Raw genomic sequence first — 15,681 nt, 5'->3', positions numbered from 1 at the left:
TTATTCTAAAATCTGCCCATGCCATGAGGGTAGAAAAAATCTAATGATGGGTGGTTGATGGCTCCTGCACAGAGGCGGGGAAAAGAGTGCGGATCAGGGCGTGTCTCTCCATACACAGAGCTGATCCGCAGCTGATCTCGTCTATTGTGGGTGAAAAGATGCATACGGCGGCTGCCCACGTGTCGGAGGTGGCGTGGTTTAGCTTAGTTCTCCTCAAATCAGAGCCGGGGCCGGCATTGGTGGAGAGGAAGCGTGACACAATTGGGCAATTGGACGCGCTAAAAGTTGGGAGAAAAAGGGGAGAAAATGCATAAAAAAAATTTTTTTTTTTTTAAATGACATTGACTAACAATCGACTTAAATTTTTAGACCAGACTGTCAAATTCTTGACAGGCTGGCTGGTGGTTTCATTGAAAAACCAGTAATGCAATGAATTAAAATTTGCAATTCACATTACTGCCTTGACAAAAACGGGGTTAAAAATGGGATTCAGTCATACAGTGTCCATCTGGCATTGGTGTCATTACTTAGTACAGCACCCCACCAGTGACGGGGATTAAAGCTGCCACATAAGCTATTACACATTTTGTAAGATGTAGTATTTGTCTCTGTTATTGTAGCAAACACGATGAGAGACCTCACGAGAAAGTATAACGACAGGACTTCAGTACACAAGTTGATATACTGGATGAAATACTGTGTTAGGATGCAATTTTAATGTAGACTGGAGAAAACCAGAAAAGTGCTGGTCAGACTACACACATACAGTTAAAGAAAAAAAGTTTGTGAACCCCCTTTAAATTGATTTTGTCATTAACCACATAATAATAACAAACACATTCTGCATAAAATAATAACACCAGCAGTTGGGCTTCTCTTGTCTTCTCTTGCTGATCTAGACAGTCAATTTCCGGCTAATCTCACTCACTAACTCGCTTTCTAAACCGCTTATCCAATCTGGGGGTGCTGGAGCCTATCCCAGCTTTTCAATGGGCGCAAGGCACACAGTAACACCCTGGACGGGGTCCATTGCAGGGCAGACACTCACATACACACACTCATTCACCTATAGGGCAATTCAGTGTCTCCAATTAACCTGACTGCATGTTTTTGGACTGTGGGAGGAAACCGGAGCTCCCGGAGAAAACCCACGCAGACACAAGGAAACTCCACACAGAAAGGACCCGGACCAATTAACCAATTAACCTGACTGCATGTTTTTGGACTGTGGGAGGAAACCGGAGCTCCCGGAGAAAACCCACGCAGACACATGCAAACTCCACACAGAAAGGACCCGGACCGCACCGCCTAGGGATCAAACCCAGGACCTTCTTGCTGTGAGGCGACAGTGCTACCCACCGAGCCACCGTGCAGTAGAAGAAGACTCTAATAATGTATTTAAAAGTTAAAGGTTTAATAGTTTGTTTGTTGTTACTTTATACAGAATGTGTTTGTTTAATAAGTCTGACTTAAGACCAGATTTAGAAAGATGAAACCACCTTTATGAGTAATAAAGCAGAAATCCAGCTAAACGCCAAGGATGGCAGAACATTTCTAGCGGTTGTATCTTATTAGTTGATAATTATTCAGGATATAAGAGGATGGTCAGCTAGTGTTCAAGATAGAGAATCAGATCCACATTTGTTTGAATGTTTGTTCGATTTGGTTTTCTGTCTGTCCACGTATGAGGTTTCTGTTAGAATCTGAACTATCTTAATCTTAAAAAGGGTATTAAAATATCACTGTGCACCAGGTCAAGGAATTAAAGGTTAAATTACCTTGAATGCATTTCACTAATATGTTGTACTTTGCCATATACAAAATATTTCTTCATTCTAGAAGCAAACATAGTATTATCTCGCTCTGCCGTATTCCGTTCCTCATCATACACGTGTGTGTCCACAACACAGTGCTGTCCGGTGGTTTACTGAGTTTATACTCATCAGATCAGTTAGGCTGCCTTTCTAATATAAATCATTACAACTCATTTTCATACATTTCTAAATCCATTATGAATGTTATGTTATGTGACGTGTGAATCGTATGTTTTCGCAACAGTCTCAACTGCAGTGAGATCTCTTATTAAAGTGTCTAAAACACTCAAATATTTTCTCAATCTCAAAAAAAGACTGAAACTTGTGTTGTTTTGTTTGGTTTTCATTTGAACCTTATTTATCTGTAAGCTCATTGAAAGTGTGCACACGTTCGGGCTCTAATACTGTACATTCAGCCCTTATGACCAGTTCTACAGAGAACTGAACTTATTTTTGTAAAATGAGCAGTTTGTTTATGCTTGTTCTTTGTTTTTAATATGAAGTAAGGGAAAACAAGCGTTTAACGATGTGTCTCGACTTTGTAATCTGAACGAAAGAAGTATTTGTAAGCATAAACAATGAGATGTTTGTTTCTTGTTGATTCTCCAGTACTGTAATGCCCCAGAGAAGCTGTTCCATGTCATGATGCTCCCACCCTCATTCTCTACTGTGTGTATGGTGTACTTGGGATCGTATGTGCAATCGTTCTCTCTCCAAACATAAATTATTACCGAAAAGTTTTACTTTTGTTTATTTTGAACCTTTTTTTTGTGTACAGTTTGAAACGTGTATCTGTGTGCTTCGTTTCATGACAGGTGTAGGAATAAATGATAGTGGTGCAGTCGGGTTGCTTAGCGTTTACTGTGTAACTGCTGTTTTTAGGTGATCCTGCGAGCACTTGTACTGATGGGGACGGTTAAGGTGTTTGCTGTCACTGTAGCATTTTCCATTTAAATGTTGTTTTTTTTAAAGCTTTTTTCTTTACAATCATTTCCTACCTGCCTGGAACATGTCAAACATTTTTATATTGTGGCTACGTCTTTTAATATTAACACAGGAGCAGTTTGCACAATAACATTTATTTGTATATGTAAATGTTGCAGCATTAATATCTAAAACCTTATTTTATATAACCTTTAAATATACAATTTTTAAATCTACAAACTTAATACGGTGGTTTGGTAGGTAGCACTGTGGCCTCACAGCAAGAAGGTCCTGGGTCCGATTCCCAGGTCCTTTCTGTGTGGAGTTTGCATGTTCTCTATGTGTCTGTGTGGGTACTCTGGGTACTCCGGTTTCCTCCCACAGTCCAAAGACATGCAGTCAGATCAATTGGAGATACAAACTCACCTTAGGTGTGAGTGTGTTTGCCCTGTCTGGGGTGTTTCCTACTTTTCGCCCAGTGAATTTGACCCACCGAGACCTTGACCAGGATGAAGTGGTGGTAAAACAGACAATGAATGAAAAATTACTAAATACTTTTCCCTGTCTAAGTTTGTTTTATTATTTTTTTACATATTTTTGTTTATTCCATAGTGAAAGGACATAATGTGAGTCATTTTAGGTGGACATGCACTGACTGTATGATAACCGACAAAAAGAAATGTGCTTAAATACTTGTTTTCCTTTATTGTGAAGCGTCAGAGTTCTTTCCCTGCTCTATCTCATGTATTTCGTTACTCTGTAACCTACTTGTACATTTACTTGTTGCCGTGAATGTTCATTCCACATTGACTTTCCTAAAAAGGACTTTTCTTTATCTCTGCCTTTTCTATGCTTAAGAATATTTACGACAGGATGATGTCTGTGTCCTCGCTCGATCTCTTCCCTTCTCTGGTTTCCCTTCTTAGTTCGTCTACATGTTTCACCTGTTGCATGGTAATAAAGGCAAAAGGCTGGAGACCTGCATGTTGTAGGCTGTATATCAAAACAACTAAGTGATTAAACATGATGTTGGTATGTACCGCTAAACTTTACATACAGGACATATATGCAAAACGAGTCTGCAGTGTACAGTTTGTCAGTCTGTTGTATACACAGAAAAAACGTATTGAATTAAACGTTTATATAAAGACACACAATTGTTGTTGAAGAACTTTTACTGATAATGTTTTTAATCAGAGATTATGAGTACAGGCTGAGCATCAGGCACTTATTTCCAGTCATTTCAGACCAAGCCTGTACTGGTTTAAAAGGGAAGAGACATACACAGAAGATTTAGTAAGTGTAATTCCTAATCTAAAGAGGTAAAGAGGTGTTTTTTTTTTTCTTTTCAGTTACCTGTTTTGTAGGCACGGTGGCATGATGGGTAGCACTGTCACGTCACAGCAAGAAGGTCCTGGGTTCGATCTCCAGGTGGGGCGGTCCAGGTCCTTTCTGTGTGGAGTTTGCATGTTCTCCCACTGTCTGCGTGGGTTTCTTGCGGGAGCTCCGGTTTCCTCCCACAGTCTAAAAACATGCAGTCAAGTTAATTGGAGACACTGAATTGCCCTATAGGTGAATGGGTGTGTGTATGTGTGTGTGTGTGCATGTGTGTCTGCCCTACGATGGACTGGCGCCCCGTCCAGGGTGTTACTGTGTGCTTTGCGCCCATTGAAAAGCTGGATATGATTGGATAAGGGGTTAAGAAAGTGAGTGCGTTTTCTGTTTTTATTATCATTTGAACAGTAAATTGCTGTTTAATTAATAATCTGTTATTAAAAAAAAACAAAACTATTTTTATTCAGTTTGTTATATTACACGGTTAGAGTAGTATAATAATAACAATGCTATAGACATCAGTTTTTTGAGCTGACCATGTATTTCTTTTTGTGCATATAGTCACACTGGAGCCATCAAGGGCCTTCCTCAAACTGTTGCCACAATCCGGAAAGCATGTGTTTTATAGAACTGATTTTACATTCATTATTGTTATTAATAGGTGTGGTTAAAACACAGACACTCAATAATTAGACAGGGGTGTCCGCATACTTTTGACTATAGAGTGCACATGATACAATATAAATGAAACTCAATATAAATGTCAAGATTTTTGTTACCCGCTATATATATATATATATATATATATATAAAGGGCGGCACAGTGGCCAAGTGAGTAGTCCTGTAGCCTCACGGAAAGAAGGTCCGGGGTTTGATCTCACCTGGTGGGGTGGTTCAGGTCCTTTGCATGTTCTCCCTGTGTCTGTGTGTTTCCTTCATGTACTCCGGTTTCCTCCCACAGTACAAAGATATTCAAGTGAGGTGAATTGGAGACACTAAATTGTCCATGATATATAGTTAAATATATATATATACAGTATATATGGGGGTAATTATATACATAACTACTTCAGCTTATAGCTCATTCAAACGTCATGACTACCACAGGTCCTCAGGATTGAGTCGGTCGTCACTTTAACTGAGAAATCATGACCTTGCTTATATATTAAAGTAAAATCCGTCACATTTCAACAAAAGGAGGATGCATTTGTTTAAATGTGCCTTTTGTTCTGGATAAGGAGCACTTCAATCATTTTTCTTGCTTCAACTACCCCAGTGAAAACCTGTCATGCGGAAAATGAACCATCATTCCACCCTCATAATTTCCTCTTACACATGAACGAAAGACGAACAATACAGGGGATTTTACTACTGAATTTAACGCAACACATTTTAAAAAACAAGATTTTCTTGCTCATCATAGTGCACAGTTTTTATTTAATTAGCCCAAATACAATAAAGTAAAATAAAATATTAGTTTGGACACTTTTACAGTTGTAAAGTCTCAGAACATAATTTGATAAGTGGGCCATTAAAGAGCTATTAAATAATCCAGCTTGTAATTTCCATGTCCTGTACTATCAGAAATGGAAGTTTAGTGGAACTCTGGAAACCAGGACAAAGTCTGAAAAATCAGAGAACTTTTATAACAGACTGTTCATATAATAGCTAGAATGGTGAAGCAAAACTCCCACATTACAGCAAAGAAACTGCATCACATCATTGCACTTAATATAGACACAATTTAGGCAAAGTCTGAAGGCTAATGTGGAAAAATGTTTTAAGAAACTGAGTTTAAAAACAGTCTGGATTCTAAAACAGAAGAATGATTCAATAAACTCCTGCAACATACGCTAGTGAAAGCTTTTTAAATACGTATGTTTTTTTAGGATGACTTTTCAGTGCCAAGATGAATTTTAGCCACAGCCATTGCTAGCAGGTACACTGATCAGCCATAACATGAAAACCACCTCCTTGTTTCTACTCACTGTCCATTTTATCAGCTCCACTTACCATATAGAAGCTGTTTTTCCACAATTACTGACTGTAGTCTATTTATTTCTCTACATACCTTTTTAACCTGCTTTCACCATGTTCTTCAATGGTCAGGACCCCCACAGGACCACCACAGAGCAGGTATTATTTGGGTGGTGGATCATTCTCAGCACTGCAGTGACACTGACATGGTGGTGGTGTGTTAGTGTGTGTTGTGCTGGTTTGAGTGGATCAGACACAGCAGCGCTGCTGGAGTTTTTAAATACCATGTCCACTCACTGTCCACTCTATTAGACACTCCTACCTAGTTAATTGGTCCACCTTGTAGATGTAAAGTCAGAGACGATCGCTCATCTATTGCTGCTGTTTGAGTTGGTCACCTTCTGGACTTCAAACTGAGCCCGTTATGTAATTCTGAAGGTATTTCAAGGAAAAATGATTCATCATTCATTAACAGAAAAGCTTTATTTATTCATTTATGAGAATATTAGCACACAAGCTTGTGACGGCAACTCTGTAGGTTTAAGGTTTAATCCTTATTAGCTGTTTAACATCTTGTCCAAATGTGTCATGCAAAAAAAATAATAATATAATTAAGAAGTACTCGTTCCTGTAGAATATAATTAAAATGCCTGAATATTTTAATGTTGAATTGGTTTAGCAATTTCTTGGCTTTGAATCCAAAACAATGCTCCTCATCCAAAGACAGAAAAACAACATTCTTGGATGATTTCAGTCTACGTATATGCTGTGAAGGACAGATTTTTTTCACGTCAGGCTTTATTCCTTTATTCACAAAGCGACTGAAGCTTTCGGCTGCCATGGTGATGGTGCATGACGCACGGAGAGTAGAAATCACAGGCTGTCGTAAAGATCCAAGCCGTGTTATCGACATCCTACTTACACTCTTCATCAATGAGCAGGTCATGAAAACCTCACACAACCACACGAGCACATACGAACAGACAGGACGTGCTGGGTTCAGTTAGAGATTTATACAGAGTTATGGAACTGTGCAGAATGTATTTGTGCTTATAAAAGGGGTTGATCATAGTGCTCACATGGCTGAAATTACTTTAGATGCATTAATGTGCAAACACTTGGCCATAAGATGTGATGTGATTATTACAGTACATCACATTTCAAAAACAATGGACATTGATATGGATGGATGGATGGATAGATGATAGATAGATAGATAGATAGATAGATAGATAGATAGATAGATAGATAGATAGATAGATAGATAGATTGATAGATAGATAGATAGATAGATAGATAGATAGATAGATAGATAGATAGATAGATAGATAGATAGATAGATAGATAGATAGATAGATAGATAGATAGATAGATAGATAGATAGATAGTCCCAGTAGCATTATACATCAAATACACACTATAAAAAAAATGTAATGTTTTTTTCATTATTATTTGCATTTTCCATGCTGTCCCAAAAAGGGCAACACTAAATTATGCGAGCCAACTACTGCTGAGATCCAGGGATCCAGGGTTTAAATCTCAGCTGTGCTATCAGGCTATCGGCCGGCCGGGCGTATGCATGGACATGATTGGCCATGTCCAAAAAGGGGATGGCTTGTCAGTGCGTCCTCAGTGCTGGTCACAAGCCCGGAAAGAAATAGAAGGGTTGCGTCAGGAAGGGCATTCTGTGTAAAACTGTGCCTGGTATACACCCCAGTTTTATATAGCAATATATAATAATATCTCTGTCTACATATTATTGATCTTTTTGCTAGTTATTTTATACATACCTTTGGATTTCAGTATTTGTAAATATGTCTGTGCATAAAATATGCACTTATTACTTTTAAAATATCAATGCAAAACCTTTAGTTTACCAGGAAGACTAAGCTTTTTAATACAGGTGGAAAGAGATTCGAATAAAAATATTACAGATATGAATTATATCAATATTTGGGAAAATGAAAGTAATCAACCAATCTTACTGTCATTTTACAGTTATTTGTACATAATCTGGTGTCACGTGTTTGCACTTGTGCAATGAAGCCTATGACTAAATTACTTCCAACCGTCAAATGTCCAAATAAAATGTTCGGCTGTGTTCTGGACAACCTCGCAGCAACTGCACAGTGTCACACTGGGTTTATTTTACTTTAAGAAAATGAGGGTGCCGATTCACAGATGAAATTGAAAAATTGCAGCCTTGCCTAGAATCTTAACCGAAGAGTAACTGTGCAATTAGCCTTCACACAAACAGTGCAGGCCGGCCTGAGCTGTTTCTCAGACAGGATTAATTATCCACCCACAAGTTATAAACACAGTGGGACTTGTCCCTGTTTGGGCCTGTGCTGTCTGAACAGCATAAAAACAAATACACCTCCCTAAAGCTGCTGATACCCGTACTGTCAAAACAAGTTCTCAGATTAGTCCTTTTTATTGCAAATGGTGACATTCAGACAGTATTTGTCTTTTTTTTTTTTTTTTGGCAAGTTGAATATCAGCTTTATGAATCTTACAAAGCCCATGATGCTTGGTTAGTTCTCTGCTCATTTTTATGGCTGTATTTTTTAAAGCTAAAGTACATGTATTAGTACTTTTCCAATTTTTCTTAGTGACTCACATGCCATTCAGGCACCCACTATAAAGCCTCTTTGGAACTCTATTTTTTATAGGTTTTTTTATAGATTCTGTGGCATTTATGTTGTCTAACTTTTGTGTATTTATTTTACTGACATTCTGTTATTATTGTTGAGATTTTATTTTGATGACCAGCTTCATATGCAATGCCTTAAACATTTTTTTAAGGTAAATGCAACATATACCCGGTTTGGTCAATCACATTGCAAAGACTGAACTAAAAGTCTTAGCGCTAATGAGTGCAGTAGCCCCTTGGATATTTAGCAGAGATGGGGACTCGCATGTAAGTCACAAACACAGCGACTTCAGACTCGACTTGGACTCGTTTCAAATGACTCAGACTCGACTCATGACTCGTGAATTGTATATATACAGTGTATCACAAAAGTGAGTACACCCCTCACATTTCTGCAAATATTTCATTATATCTTTTCATGGGACAACACTATAGACATGAAACTTGGATATAACTTAGAGTAGTCAGTGTACAGCTTGTATAGCAGTGTAGATTTACTGTCTTCTGAAAATAACTCAACACACAGCCATTAATGTCTAAATAGCTGGCAACATAAGTGAGTACACCCCACAGTGAACATGTCCAAATTGTGCCCAAAGTGTCAATATTTTGTGTGACCACCATTATTATCCAGCACTGCCTTAACCCTCCTGGGCATGGAATTCACCAGAGCTGCACAGGTTGCTACTGGAATCCTCTTCCACTCCTCCATGATGACATCACGGAGCTGGTGGATGTTAGACACCTTGAACTCCTCCACCTTTCACTTGAGGATGCGCCACACGTGCTCAATTGGGTTTAGTCCATCACCTTTACCTTCAGCTTCCTCAGCAAGGCAGTTGTCATCTTGGAGGTTGTGTTTTGGGTCGTTATCTTGTTGGAAAACTGCCATGAGGCCCAGTTTTCGAAGGGAGGGGATCATGCTCTGTTTCAGAATGTCACAGTACATGTTGGAATTCATGTTTCCCTCAATGAACTGCAGCTCCCCAGTGCCAGCAACACTCATGCAGCCCAAGACCATGATGCTACCACCACCATGCATGACTGTAGGCAAGATACAGTTGTCTTGGTACTTCTCACCAGGGCGCCGCAACACATGCTGGACACCATCTGAGCCAAACAAGTTTATCTTGGTCTCGTCAGACCACAGGGCATTCCAGTAATCCATGTTCTTGGACTGCTTGTCTTCAGCAAACTGTTTGCGGGCTTTCTTGTGCGTCAGCTTCCTTCTGGGATGACGACCATTCAGACCGAGTTGATGCAGTGAGCGGCGTATGGTCTGAGCACTGACAGGCTGACCTCCCACGTCTTCAACCTCTGCAGCAATGCTGGCAGCACTCATGTGTCTATTTTTTAAAGCCAACCTCTGGATATGATGCCGAACACGTGGACTCAACTTCTTTGGTCGACCCTGGCGAAGCCTGTTCCGAGTGGAACCTGTCCTGGAAAACCGCTGTATGACCTTGGCCACCATGCTGTAGCTCAGTTTCAGGGTGTTAGCAATCTTCTTATAGCCCAGGCCATCTTTGTGGAGAGCAACAATTCTATTTCTCACATCCTCAGAAAGTTCTTTGCCATGAGGTGCCATGTTGAATATCCAGTGGCCAGTATGAGAGAATTGTACCCAAAACACCAAATTTAACAGCCCTGCTCCCCATTTACACCTGGGACCTTGACACATGACACCAGGGAGGTACAACGACACATTTGGGCACAATTTGGACATGTTCACTGTGGGGTGTACTCACTTATGTTGCCAGCTATTTAGACATTAATGGCTGTGTGTTGAGTTATTTTCAGAAGACAGTAAATCTACACTGCTACAAGCTGTACACTGACTACTCTAAGTTATATCCAAGTTTCATGTCTATAGTGTTGTCCCATGAAAAGATATAATGAAATATTTGCAGAAATGTGAGGGGTGTACTCACTTTTGTGATACACTGTATATATATATACAGTGTATCACAAAAGTGAGTACACCCCTCACATTTCTGCAGATATTTAAGTATATCTTTTCATGGGACAACACTGACAAAATGACACTTTGACACAATGAAAAGTAGTCTGTGTGCAGCTTATATAACAGTGTAAATTTATTCTTCCCTCAAAGTAACTCAATATACAGCCATTAATGTCTAAACCACCGGCAACAAAAGTGAGTACACCCCTAAGAGACTACACCCCTAAATGTCCAAATTGAGCACTGCTTGTCATTTTCCCTCCAAAATGTCATGTGATTTGTTAGTGTTACTAGGTCTCAGGTGTGCATAGGGAGCAGGTGTGTTCAATTTAGTAGTACAGCTCTCACACTCTCTCATACTGGTCACTGAAAGTTCCAACATGGCACCTCATGGCAAAGAACTCTCTGAGGATCTTAAAAGACGAATTGTTGCGCTACATGAAGATGGCCAAGGCTACAAGAAGATTGCCAACACCCTGAAACTGAGCTGCAGCACAGTGGCCAAGATCATCCAGCGTTTTAAAAGAGCAGGGTCCACTCAGAACAGACCTCACGTTGGTCGTCCAAAGAAGCTGAGTGCACGTGTTCAGCGTCATATCCAACTGCTGTCTTTGAAAGATAGGCGCAGGAGTGCTGTCAGCATTGCTGCAGAGATTGAAAAGGTGGGGGGTCAGCCTGTCAGTGCTCAGACCATACGCCGCACACTACATCACTACATCAGACTCCGGTCTGCATGGCTGTCACCCCAGAAGGAAGCCTCTTCTGAAGTCTCTACACAAGAAAGCCCCCAAACAGTTTGCTGAAGACATGTCAACAAAGGACATGGATTACTGGAACCATGTCCTATGGTCTGATGAGACCAAGATTAATTTGTTTGGTTCAGATGGTCTCAAGCATGTGTGGCGGCAATCAGGTGAGGAGTACAAAGATAAGTGTGTCATGCCTACAGTCAAGCATGGTGGTGGGAATGCCATGGTCTGGGGCTGCATGAGTGCAGCAGGTGTTGGGGAGTTACATTTCATTGAGGGACACATGAACTCCAATATGTACTGTGAAATACTGAAGCAGAGCATGATCCCCTCCCTCCGGAAACTGGGTCGCAGGGCAGTGTTCCAGCATGATAATGACCCCAAACACACCTCTAAGACGACCACTGCTTTATTGAAGAGGCTGAGGGTAAAGGTGATGAACTGGCCAAGCATGTCTCCAGACCTAAACCCAATAGAACATCTTTGGGGCATCCTCAAGCGGAAGGTGGAGGAGTGCAAAGTCTCGAATATCCGCCAGCTCCATGATGTCGTCATGGAGGAGTGGAAAAGCATTCCAGTGGCAACCTGTGAAGCTCTGGTAAACTCCATGCCCAGGAGAGTTAAGGCAGTTCTGGGAAATAATGGTGGCCACACAAAATATTGACACTTCAGGAACTTTCACTAAGGGGTGTACTCACTTTTGTTGCCGGTGGTTTAGACATTAATGGCTGTATATTGAGTTATTTTGAGGGAAGAATAAATTTACACTGTTATATAAGCTGCACACAGACTACTTTTCATTGTGTCAAAGTGTCATTTTGTCAGTGTTGTCCCATGAAAAGATATACTTAAATATCTGCAGAAATGTGAGGGGTGTACTCACTTTTGTGATACACTGTATATATATATATATATATATATATATATATATATATATGATCCGACATCATTCTGATCGTGTCATTTTCTGCTCTCTAATAACACTTCGGCCATTTTTAACCGCAACGCACTCAATGGGTAAATGTTCCAGCCAGCTTCCGGCGTAGTGATGAAGCGTCGCTCCCTACTTAAAATGGTGGAATACCCTACGTAGTGCACTTCACATGTGAACGGAATGTGCCTACAAAATTGGCGCTAATGATTGTAAGAACCGCTTTCTGAACCAATCAGACCTTCTGATTGTAATTGTTAGTAAGAAATGCTGTTATTTGCATGTATTTAGTTTGCAGCATCACACAGACGATTGATTGGCTTTCTAATGAGTTTGTGTTTTACTTCACAACCGGGAAAAGTTATAACGGATTATATTCCTAATGGGACACACAGTTATAAATTTAATAGCATCTGGAACAACATAAGCTAAGGTAAGCAGTATTATGGATTTTTTGCTGTGTTTGGCCGCTGTGTCGTGATTTGCAATAAAAACAAAACGTCAGCTTTTAACTGGTACCTAGGAAAGTAAAGGCACTACGTAAATCGGCAAAATACAGTTGCTAATCTGTTGTTGTATTTTGTTTGAACTTACAGATTATTTGTTTATTTCTATGCTACATTTCCAATATATGTTTTGTGTAGATTATATTGACTTGTGACTTGACTCGGACTCTAGCATAAAGACTCATGACTTGACTCGGACTCTAGCCTAAAGACTTGACTCGGACTCTAGCCTAAAGACTCATGACTTGACTCGGACTCTAGCCTAAAGACTCGTGACTCGACTCAGACTCATATTTTGTGACTTGTGAACATCTCTGATATTTAGTTCACCTGGAACTGTTGGTGCCGACCAGCGCTTTATCATGCTGGTGGAAGCGGTGATCCCAGGTTAACCTGTTACAAAAGTCAGTTCGAATATACTTTATCTAATATATTTCTGTCTGTAATGATAATAATGATTCCTATCATTTCTCTCCTTGCAGAAGACACCAAATTGGACCATGATTGATTTAACAGGTCAGACCATTTCTACCAAACATTTTTTTCTACATAATCAACAGTAATGTTCTGTAATAGTCAGTAATGTTCAGTGTAATTAAGTACATTAAGGAAATGAGATTTCAAGCACAGACAAAAATGGCATCATAATTTTATTTCTGTTAGCCTAGAGCGGAAATGCAGCAGTGGTTCTGACCTGGAGCTTCACTGCATTCAATGATTTGCACATGTGATGGCAACTGAGCAGCAAAGCAATATATACTGATCAGCCATAACATTAAAACCACCTGCTTGTTTCTACACTCACTGTTCATTTTATCAGCTCCACTTACCATATAAAAGCACGTTGTAGTTCTACAATTACTGACTGTAGTCCATCTGTTTCTCTGCATGCTTTTTAGCCTGCTTTCATGTTGTTCTTCAATGCTCAGGACCCACACAGAGTAGGTATTATTTGGGTGGTGGATCAGTCTCAGTGGTGGTGTGTTAGTCTGTGTTGTGCTGGGGTTTTTAAACACATCACTGTCACTGCTGGACTAAAAATAGTCCACCAACCAAAAATACATCCAGCCAACAGCGCCCCGTGGGCAGCGTCCTGTGACCACTGATGAAGGTCTAGAAGATGACCAACTCAAACAGCAGCAATGGATGAGCGATCGTCTCTGACTTTACATCTACAGGTGAAGCAACTAGGTAGGAGTGTCTAATATAGTGGACAGTGAGTGGACACGGTATTTAAAAACTCCAGCAGCACTACAACACACACTAACACACCACCACCATGTCAGTGTCACTGCAGTGCTGAGAATGATCCACCACCTAAATAATACCTGCTCTGTGGTGGTCCTGTGGGGGTCCTGGCCATTGAAGAACAACATGAAAGCAGGCTTAAAAAAGCATGCAGAGAAACAGATTAACCACAGTCAGTAATTGTAGAACTACAAAGTTCTTCTATATGGTTAGTGGAGCTGATAAAATGGACAGTGAGTGTAGAAACAAGGAGGTGGTTTTAATGTTATGGCTGATCGGTGTATATACACCAGTAAACCTTCAGTGCTCATATTTTAGTTCAGTTATTTAGAGCTCATATTTTTATATTATTTTAAACACATACACATTTTTATAAATTAATATTACTTTATTTAATAGTTGACAGCACATATGTAGCTTACACCTTTAGCTAACTATTGTAATGAGTTTCTGGTGCTGAGATGAATCTGCTGATTTCTGGTTGCTGCTGCTGAAGACACCTTGCAAGGGTGACGCAAAAGATGAACCCCAGGAACCAGACCTGCTGATTCCAGGAAGTGCTTAATTGGACTCTACCATGTCTCCTGCCATGTGATGAAGGAGGGGTGATGTTTGTAGCTGGAAATAGAGATTATTTCTTTCTAAAATGTTTTAGATTTTGATATTTTTAATGTTAATTTGTAAATGAGTCCAGCCGTTGAGTCTCTGACTGATCTGTGTTGTTGTTTGTAAAGTAGATAACAGCATCGTGTCTTAGTGTTCACCCTCTCTGTGTAAGTGGTCTGATCAGCCACCACATATGTGCTCCTCTGTGCTCAGGTGAGAAGTAGTGTGAAGTTTAGGAGGAGTGAATTAGCTCAATTTGGTGTTTATAGTTTGGTTTACTGAGTTTCATTTTATTATATTAATTCTCTTATGCGTTCATCTTTTTGGTTGTGTATGTTAGTGTAAGTTAAATAAAACCTATTTGTTTGACGGGGTTGGGGGGGGGATTAACCACCTTGTGCTTGTCGGATTGGTGCCTCACACAGTACATCTAGTTAAGGTCTTTAATAGAAGTGCTTCTATTATAAAATCAATGTTGCTGGGTAGGGTGGATGTGTGCATTTAAGGTTGCAAAAGAATAAACAAAAAGTAATAAGCTCTCTTTATTGCCACTCAGGATAATTGATATATACTGTATTTGAGTATAATAAAAAAATATTTCTTAATCTATAAAACAGTGTGACTTATGTAAATGTAAACATGTATTTACTCTGTAGGTGTTGTGAGGTCTGTCAGCCTGTTTGAGACAGTCCACTGACAAATCAAAATGAGGTCAAAAGAGCATTTAAATCAAGAATGGGATCCAATAAAGGCCTAGAGAAAAACACAAGAATATTGCATTTTTTTTTCAAAGCTATGTAAAAAAGGCTGACAAAACTACAGCCACACTGACTAGATCAGTTTACCTTTTGAAGCATGACTGCAGAAGTCAGTATCAGCCAAAGTTCACTGAGCATCTATCACTCACTTACCTCACTCACTCACTTTCTCAACCACGTATCCAATAAGAGTCGTGGGGGGCTGGGGGGTGCTGGA

The sequence above is a fragment of the Trichomycterus rosablanca genome, chromosome 15 (assembly GCF_030014385.1).
Source record: "Trichomycterus rosablanca isolate fTriRos1 chromosome 15, fTriRos1.hap1, whole genome shotgun sequence".
Lineage (NCBI taxonomy): Eukaryota > Metazoa > Chordata > Actinopteri > Siluriformes > Trichomycteridae > Trichomycterus > Trichomycterus rosablanca.
The sequence above is the reverse complement of the archived record's forward strand: the minus strand, read 5'-3'. Positions refer to the sequence as shown.